Source organism: Aristolochia californica, unplaced genomic scaffold (assembly GCF_029961685.1).
Source record: "Aristolochia californica isolate CCGP_79_NKW_82.1479 unplaced genomic scaffold, dmAriCali1.0.hap1 SCAF_11, whole genome shotgun sequence".
Taxonomy (NCBI): Eukaryota; Viridiplantae; Streptophyta; class Magnoliopsida; order Piperales; family Aristolochiaceae; genus Aristolochia; species Aristolochia californica.
In genome coordinates, this window is record NW_027181782.1 from 13,854,504 (window position 1) to 13,863,698 (window position 9,195).

A 9,195-nucleotide genomic window follows, 5' to 3' on the forward strand; every position below is an offset into this window, starting at 1 on the left:
GTCATTTCTTCCGAAGGAGAGTCCTCCTCTTCCTTATTTCCTAATTTGCATTTGCTTGTTGTTATTAGGAAGGGAGTTAGACAATGTACTTGATTTCCCATCTCAAAGTTTTTGTCATCATTTGATTGATTCTCTTCTTGCTATAAGGTTTGTTTTGTCTACTCTTGATGTTTCATGTGTTCCCATTAGTTGTGTCGAAGCTTTTTAGAGTCCTCATTGAAAATCTAGAATTGAAGAGGAAAGTGTTCCTCTTGTGTCTTAGAGTACTTGGTATCTCTTTATATTCCTCCCCTAAATGCCAAAAATGTAGATTGCATATGGGTCTTTACCATTCAAGTCAAAGCTCAATTGGTAACTAAATCACATACAAACTTACGGCATTGACTATCGTGTGAGATTTTTCCTAGTTGCTAAATTAAATTCAAACCAATTTGATATCTATGGTTGTGAAAAAGGGATGCTCACTTCAACAATTGGATGACATTTTTTATACAGTGATCTCAATGCAAAAGTCTATATAGAACAACCACCTAGTTTTGTTGCTTAGGGAGAGTTAAGTAAAGCATGCAAATTGCATAAAGCCATTTATGGGTTGAAACAAACCCTTCGATCATAGTTTGAGCAATTCAATCGTGTTGTTCTAGGGTTTCAATTTCATAGAAGTAACTATGATCAATCTATATTTATTTTGGAAAGAGTAACAAGTTGTGTGATATTGATAGTACTTTATGTAGATGATAAAATTTTGTCTGGAGATGACAAAGGTGGACTTGTTAAGATTAATGCCTATCTTCAAAAGCATTTTCAAATTAAAGACTTTGGGATTCTTAAATACTTTTTTTGGAAATAGATGTGGCAAGAAACAAATCATGTATTATTTTGTCTCAAAGGAAATCTATAATTTATCTTCTAAGTGAAATTGGATTATTGGGAGCTAAACTAGTTGATACACCACTAGAACCTAATCATGATTTATTTTATGCTAGTTCTCCTCCTTTAAAAGATCTAACTTCTTATATATGCTTAGTTGGAAAGCTCATGTATGTTATTGGTGATGAGGCCGATATATTGTATGTTGTGGGACTAGTTAGTAGGTTTATGGAAAAACATAGAAAAGTTCATGCAAAGGCTGTTCAATGAATACTTTAGCATCTAAAAGGAGGACTAGGGAGAAAATATTTTGTAAGTATTAGCATCAGATAAAAGTGATGGACTACTATGCTAGAGACTATGTTGGATAAAAGGTGACATGAAGTCAAGCACTGGTTATTGTACCTTTGTTGGGAACATTTGGAGCATTGAAAAGTAAATGAACAAGAAGTAATAGCAAGATCAAGTACAGAGGCTGAATGCAAATCTATGGCACCTATCACTTGTGAAATGATCCAGATACAATCTCTTTTGTCAAAATTTGGTGTGGAGGTAAATTTGATTGATAGTTATCAAGTGATGATCAGACCTTTATCTTTATAGCCAATAATTTGTTTTTTATGAACCAACGAAGTTCATCAAATTATATGGTCATTTCACCAAAGATTAAGTGTACTAAGTGGAAGAATCATAACCCCTCATATGAGAATTGAACATCAATTGACAAATATATTTACTAAGGCATTGCATGGAGCATAGTGTGATACCTCGTGCTCCAAACTGGTATTATTTGATGCATATTTCTTAGCTTGAGGAGGAGTGTTAAAAGTTAATTAAAATATGTACGAGTGTAGTTTATTAAGAACCTTGGGGGTAATTTTGCAATCATGTAATCACTCTTATACTTAAGTAAATGCAATGCATGAGTGAGGTGTAGTCGAATTTTTCAAGTTTGCCCTCTTTAAATGTTTCTCTTTTCTTTCTTCTTCTTCCTTCGTCTTCTACTACTTTACTTCTTTCTTTTTCCTTATCTTCATCTCTCTTACTTCATTTTTTTTATGTTCTTAATTAACAAAAGATCATAACTTTATTTTGTCAGCTGAATTTTTCCAAATATAATGTCCATTAACAAGCCATGCCTCAATTAGCCCAGTGTCAGCAAAATTAACAGCAGAAAACCAATTAAAAAAAAATCTTTCCAAGAATAGAGCCTTTTAAGTTAGTACCACATGAGATTCACCTCCTTGGGACCCTCAGGTGCCTCGAACAGCCCCTCCTACCCACATTAGAAAGTCCAATCTCTTGCAATGATTGGGTTCTCCTCACTGACATTTTAACTTGCATGAATTTAAAACAAATATAGTCAGGAAAAAGAGAGAGAGAGAGAGAGAAAATGTCTCCTTCTCCAAACCCCAAAAGCTCAAAATTTGATAAAAATGTCCTACTATTTGGCTTTCATATCTACTGGTTGAACTCCAAAAACACATTTAAATAAGGCCCCGAGTTTGTTCACACTTCAAATTGAGTAAGGGCATCCTGAGAGCACATGCTAACATTCCTTACTCCCATCAGGGCTTTTAAAATAAAATTCAGGAGAATCCCATTGAAGAAACTCCAGAATAGCTATTGTTTCTAAAAGCTTAGAAACCCTCAAAATTCTCACAGAGAGTAAAAAAACTCTCCAGCTTTAACTTACCTCGTTCTCATTATATGCTTTGCTTGAGATTCTTCTTATACTGTCCTTGAGCTCCATGCGTTTTAGATATCAAGAAATCCTGTCTTCCTTGACCATTCTTGTTTTGGCTTTTTATCTCGACTTGATACAGATGCCAATCTCTACAGTGTGAATAACCCACGTTAGAAAACAACATCTCTGTCCTTTGTCGTCCTCCTTGACTTGGATCTTCATGGAAAGAACTGTAAACCCTCCTTTTTTTCATCAGACAGATCATTTGGGTCTCCCAGTAATTTTGTTGGGACCACTCTCTCTCTGAACAGCTGTTTGATAGTGGAAGACAGTCTCACATGTGAATTTTGTTGAGCAGCCACTCAAAAGAAGGAAAATGTAATCTCCATGGAAATGGAATCAAGACCCCTTTTTTTCTCTTTCTTGTAATGGTGAAATGCCAACAGAGGTGTCTATGTACCTACTGCAGCAGAGCAAGGAACGATGCTGTTTCAGGCATCCATTGTAAGAACTGGTCAAGAATGGAATAGTAGCAATAACTCTACTGCCTACAAATGGAGGTAGAGGGGAACTGAAAATAGCTGGAAACAACCCCATCGTGAAAGCAGAATCGTCGACATGGACATGGCATGCCAGAACCGAACCCCTCACGGGAGTCGGAGCTAGCAATGCATCTGGGTTTGTTGATCAGTATATGCTGCTTCTGCATGTGTTTGTTATATTGACTACGTCAATTCCCATGGTTTACCATATCCATGCAGACATAGATGTACCCACTGAGAGCTCAAATATGGATTTACTGAACTTAAAACAACTGAAGATGGAGTGTCTAATTCGTTCTAAGTGCAGCTGAAACGAAGAACTGTGAGAAGACATGGACATGCCCTTTGGCGCACACATGGCCAGGCATGCAAGCACTGGTTGGCGATGGTGGCTGATATCGACAAGAAGATGTCAGTCTGGGCCCAGGACTCAGTCGCAGATGATATCGAAGATGACGATGATGATGGGAATGATGATCTGAGGATCAAAGCATGGAAATCGAAACTAGGGTTTTTGTGTTTGGTGGGGGGTGGGGGAGGGACTGAGTAGTCTATTATGAACCTGGAACAAAAGGGATCCTACATAGAGATGGCCAACAGTTCCTTTTTCTATCTGGTGCAGATTCTCATTGTGAGACTCCTAACTTTGGGGTTGGGATTTTAATAGATGTGAAATTTAGAAAAAAAACTGAGTTGGAGATAAAAGGCCACAATATGTTATATGCTCTCACATGCTTTGTATATATTAGGCATAGTTTGTAAGGTTGGCAAGGAACAAATTTAGAAGGGTGGTGAATAAGTTTGTTAACTTTTGCTTTTAATTTTAAATGGTTTTGCTTAATTCCTATGTATGTATTTGTTTCTTCAATTAATCCAATGTGTAAAACTAAATATATAGTTTAAAACCAATTTCACAGTTTACATTTATGCATAGTGATCAACGGCAACGGCGCCAAAAACTTGATGTAGAATTTAGTTACATCGGCTTTAATACCTCGCAAGCGTACGAATCGTTCATGTAATTTAGCGGGAACCGAGGGTCATATCCACAGGGAGGACTGAATTTTGTGTATTCTTCAGTCAACTAGCCTAACCAAATATGATGAATTAATATTAACTAAACACTAATTATATCCTAAATTATCAAACAATCATCTGGTTAACTACTTGCACAACAGGAAACGTCAACTCTGGATTTTACGGTGATTCGTGCCTCTCTCGAGCGCCACGTAACCACGGATCCGATTTCTCAATCCTTGCGTCTAGCCCCTCTCGGGCGCATAGAGTGAAAGACAGAAATTGGATTAAAATACCAAAATCCAACCTCAATTATAATCCTACCCTAATTAGCTAATTTAATCAAATATCTGGAAAACAAATATTCAATAAGCATTAATTATCAAATCAGATTCAATAAACATTCAAAACCTAAGTTCAAACTATATAAAAAATTAAATTAAAAAATGACAAATTACTCCCCTTCTCCTTCCTCTCGCTCGGGCAGCAACTCGTTCTCACGGGTGCTGCAATTTCCCAAAATTGATGGCTTCGGGTAGCAAGAGTGAGTGGCCGGAGGTAGAGACGACGCCGACGACGAAGGATAGAAGCCGACGGACGGAGTTGACGTCCGGCGAAGAACGAAACAGAGCTGAAGTCCTCTAACCGGCTCTCTCGAGTCTCGGTCGGAGTCGGAATAGCTCCGGGAATGGTCGGAAATATGTAATAGACGTCGGAGGATGGTCAGAATGCGGAATTGGCACCGGAGAAGCCCTCTCGGATCACCTCTCGGCCTGGCGAGCGAAAACTAGCATTGTCGAACTCACCTCGACGGAGACTCTCTCGAGCTCTCCTCGGGTTTGTTCTCGGTTGCTGGACGGCGGTGGACGGCGGTGGACGACGGTGGCGCGGCGAAAGACAGTGGCGCGGCGAACGACGGTGGGAAACTCCTCTCGGGTCTTCCCTTGTTTCCGGTCCAAGGTCCTCTGTTTTGGTCGATGCCCCCTGTTTTCTCTTGACGCTCTCCTCTCGCCTTCGACGCTCCTCTTTTCCTTTAATACCATCTTATTTTTTTTAAAACGATTTGCCCTAGAAATCACCTCCATTTCACTAAGGGCATTTTGGTAAATATCTCCTTCTCCACCAAAATTCTCCTGAAATTTCATAATTGAATCTATAAAAAGCATTTCAGGAAGAAATAAACCTTAAAAACAATGAAATATAATTCAGGAGAGAAAAATATGCAATATCGACAGTGATTAATGCCAAATTCAATAAATACTCATTTCATTTGAAAACCGATAAATAACCACCTATAACACAATTATAAAGGTTATTCTATTATAATTAACCTAGTTCTCATGTCAGAATATGACATCTATCAGGTGGTGAATAAGTTTGTTAACTTTTGCTTTTAATTTTAAATGGTTTTGCTTAATTCCAATGTGTAAAACTAAATATATAGTTTAAAACCAATTTCACAGTTTACATTTATGCATAGTGATCAAGGTACAAGCCGGAGTAATCACATAGAAAGTACACATATACAATATTTTTAGGTGGTTCATAATTCTTTCACAAATTGCTAGTCCCCCTCCCAAGATGTTTTGGCACCTTGAAACTCCGTTAAGTTGGGGTTGGCCTATGATATTTACAATAAATTGTCTTTAAGGCCAATTATAATACTAGCCATGCAAGGACTTACAACAATTCACTAAGCTCACTAGCCTAACCGGCAAAACGTTTTTCCAATAGCTAACTAGGGTGGTCTAGCCTAGACTTTTCCACAAATTTGCAACAACTCACTAGGCACATCAACTTAAACCTACAAAAAGATTTTCAACACCGCCTACCTACAAGGTCTTATGCCTCACACAACAACAAACACAACTTTCCAACTTCTATTCTCAACCACGATAATTTTTCTCAAATAATTTTGGAATTAGGACGATTTTACCTATTCAAAGTTTGACCCAATTGCAAATGATTACTTGCTTAGAATATAGTCCAATGTAAATTACATGTTAATAGATAGATTTAACAATCTAAACACAAGCAAATAAGTACACCAACTCTAAGTACTTACCCATGTAATTAGCAACTTAAAATATCCATTAATGACAGATTTAAAAATATAATCAAGTCAATATAATCTTCAATGACTTGATTAAAAAGTGTAGTCTTCATGTAAATTCGAGATTGGTTTTAATTGCAAACTGGGTAATGCACATACAACTACTTAATGTAATGATTGAAATATCTCAAAGTATATGCATGTCAAATACTTAGATTTGATCCACATTTTAATACTTAAGAAAGGCCCTTTCAAATACCCCACTAAAACAACATACAAACATGTATTGATATTATTGATGCTCCAAAATTGATTTCAAATGGTTGTCAACCGCACAGCTATTCACAATGTTATGATTGATTCAAATATGAACTTAAAATTACTTGGCACACATTTAAAAGGCTGAAATATAAGCATTCGATAAGGATTTAAATGATCAAGTAAAAAAATACATAGGTCAATGAAAAAAATTATCGAGTTTGGCTTCCTTTCAAGCTTTAGAGGAGGTAAAAAACTCCTTGAATCATGCGGGAGGGCTTAGGAGGTTTGGTTTTCACTGTGATGAGAGAGAAAGTTTGTTCGGGGTGTGTTTGGGTTAAATAGCACGAGTTCCAACATTTAAAAAATTAGTTATTATGGCTAGAAAATGACTTTTTTTGTATTTTAGAAATAATGGGTTAACAAAGGTTAAGTCCTACCTCCTTCTCTATTTCATGTAAGTCCTACATGTGGTCTTGATTGTTTCAATATCAATTATTTATGCACAAAGTTGATTTTTTACAACATGACATTTTAAGAGGGTTGAATTGTATATTTAGATAAATAAATTTCATCTACATATGATTAGTCAATAATAAAAATTGAATCAAGCTAGGGGAGGCTGATTTCTCTATTGATACCTAAACGAGCTTAAAGATGGAAGACTCCAAAATGGTGGAATAAACTCCATCCAGCCCCAAAAGCGGCGGAACCCTAAGAGTCTTAAAAGTAATTACAAATGATTTGCTCATGATATGGCCTGGCCCGTGAGCTAAACAGACTTCCAATCCCCTTCTTCCCTTTCATTACAAGACAAAATCCAACACCCATGTCAGGATAATTGCAAGGCCGGCCACCTCACTTGCCACCAAAACCAGAAACAAAACCAGACTCCTCCTCTGTAATCTTCTGCAGTCTCTTCAATCCTATATCTTCCCCTCTTCTGCAGCCTCTCCGTCCTATATCTTCTCCTCTTCTCCTTGTTTTTTTTTTCTTCTTCTTCTTCTTCGGCCGAGAGGGTGAGAACAAGAGCGAGAGGAGACTTTGATGGATTATCTGTTACCCGCCCCCTGCTCTGAGAGTTAAAATCTTCTGCAACTGAAAAGTTGAGACGACTCTGGGCTTTACTTCGCATAATTTGACTGGAGAGTGAGTTTTTGGGATGTGGGTTTTATTTTTGGTTTTCATCGGAAGAACTAAAAATCCCTAAAAGCTGAATTGTCGATTTTCTTGATCCAGTTGCAGAATTCACCCGAAATATGCAGAGCTAGCTTCTGTGATGGCTCTTTTCCCTAGGCTTTCAGTGATGGGGGACTTGTCTCTTTCTTCTTCTACCCCACCTCTACCGTCTGCTCCCTTTTGAAATTCCTTTCTTTCTCTCTCTCTCTCTCTCTCTCTCTCTTTCTCTCTCATAGCATACTCAGTAAGTGCAAAAAGATTATCAGCAAACACAATGATCTTATCACCGCGCTGTTGTTCATGAAACCGGATAAGAAACTCACATGCCCTGAATTTATTTGGGTTCATTATATATAAAGCCTGAAAGAATAAAGACCGTTGCAAAGAAATAAATAAGACCACAATTTTATTCAAAAAATAAAATATAAGAACAGTTAAGTAGGAAAGAAGAGTAACTAATAGAAATACTCTTTGGGTGAAGCAGACTGTTAACATCCTAAAAATAAGAGCATGATGACATAAACACAGTATCAATGTATTTTTTAATAACAATCCAATTAGTTTATGACGGTGCATTTCCATGATTTCAGTGTGAAATTCCCCAGTACAAGAAATAAAACTGCAAAGATTGTACTTGTTCAATACCAAAATCATGGCATACTCATCTGAAGGGTGAACTTCTACATATGCTGACTCCTACCAAAAGAGAGATCTAAGTTGGTTGAAGTCAAAATCAAGTTACTTCAACACTATGGGCAATTCATTAACGAAGTCAGCTTCATGCAGATTAAATTAATAAACCCATCCACTTGAAAAAATAAAGTACATTTAGATAGTCTTTTTAAAATGTAAATTCACTTAAATTAGTCTAGGAACAGGACTATTAACACCTCGAAATTGTTGGAAAATTGTAATGTCACTAAAAATTGCATTGTCAATTGATATACACTTAAAGGTGTAAAATTACTATATGCTAAAAGGCACAAGCTCTCACAATGCATAACAGCTGTCAATAAGAAATATAGGACATAACATATTTCATATTTAAGGCAATCAAAATCAGAAACTGTTTTTTTACATAACCAAATTTATGAATAATCTAGAAAGGTGAAAATACAAACGAGTGCAGAGAGCATATGTAACTAACCTATTTTTTTTTAGAATTTTCTTTCTTCAAATATTCTAAAAAAAACTCTTTTGTCATTGGACACCATACTTCAGCACACTAGACATTTGCAATGAACCCTCCTTTTACAAGATCCAGCCAGTTTGATTCATATAATTTAGGGCCAATAAGGAAGTTCAAATCTGTGATACGTTCATCCTCTCTCACGAGGGCTGTGGTATGAAGTTCGAAAGTCAGTTCCTAGCAAATATGAAGAGTGAAGACAACATTCTTTAAGAAGGGCAGATCCAAAATCCATCAAATACCAATACTGACCAGTTAGCCCAAGTTTACAATGAGATTTAGTGATACTAATGACCTTCTGAAACATATGTGCAGGGACAACATGCACCTGAAAACACCGTTTGAAACCCAAATAAAAGGAAACAGTAAGAAAAATTCAATTAGAAAGCACAGGAAGCAG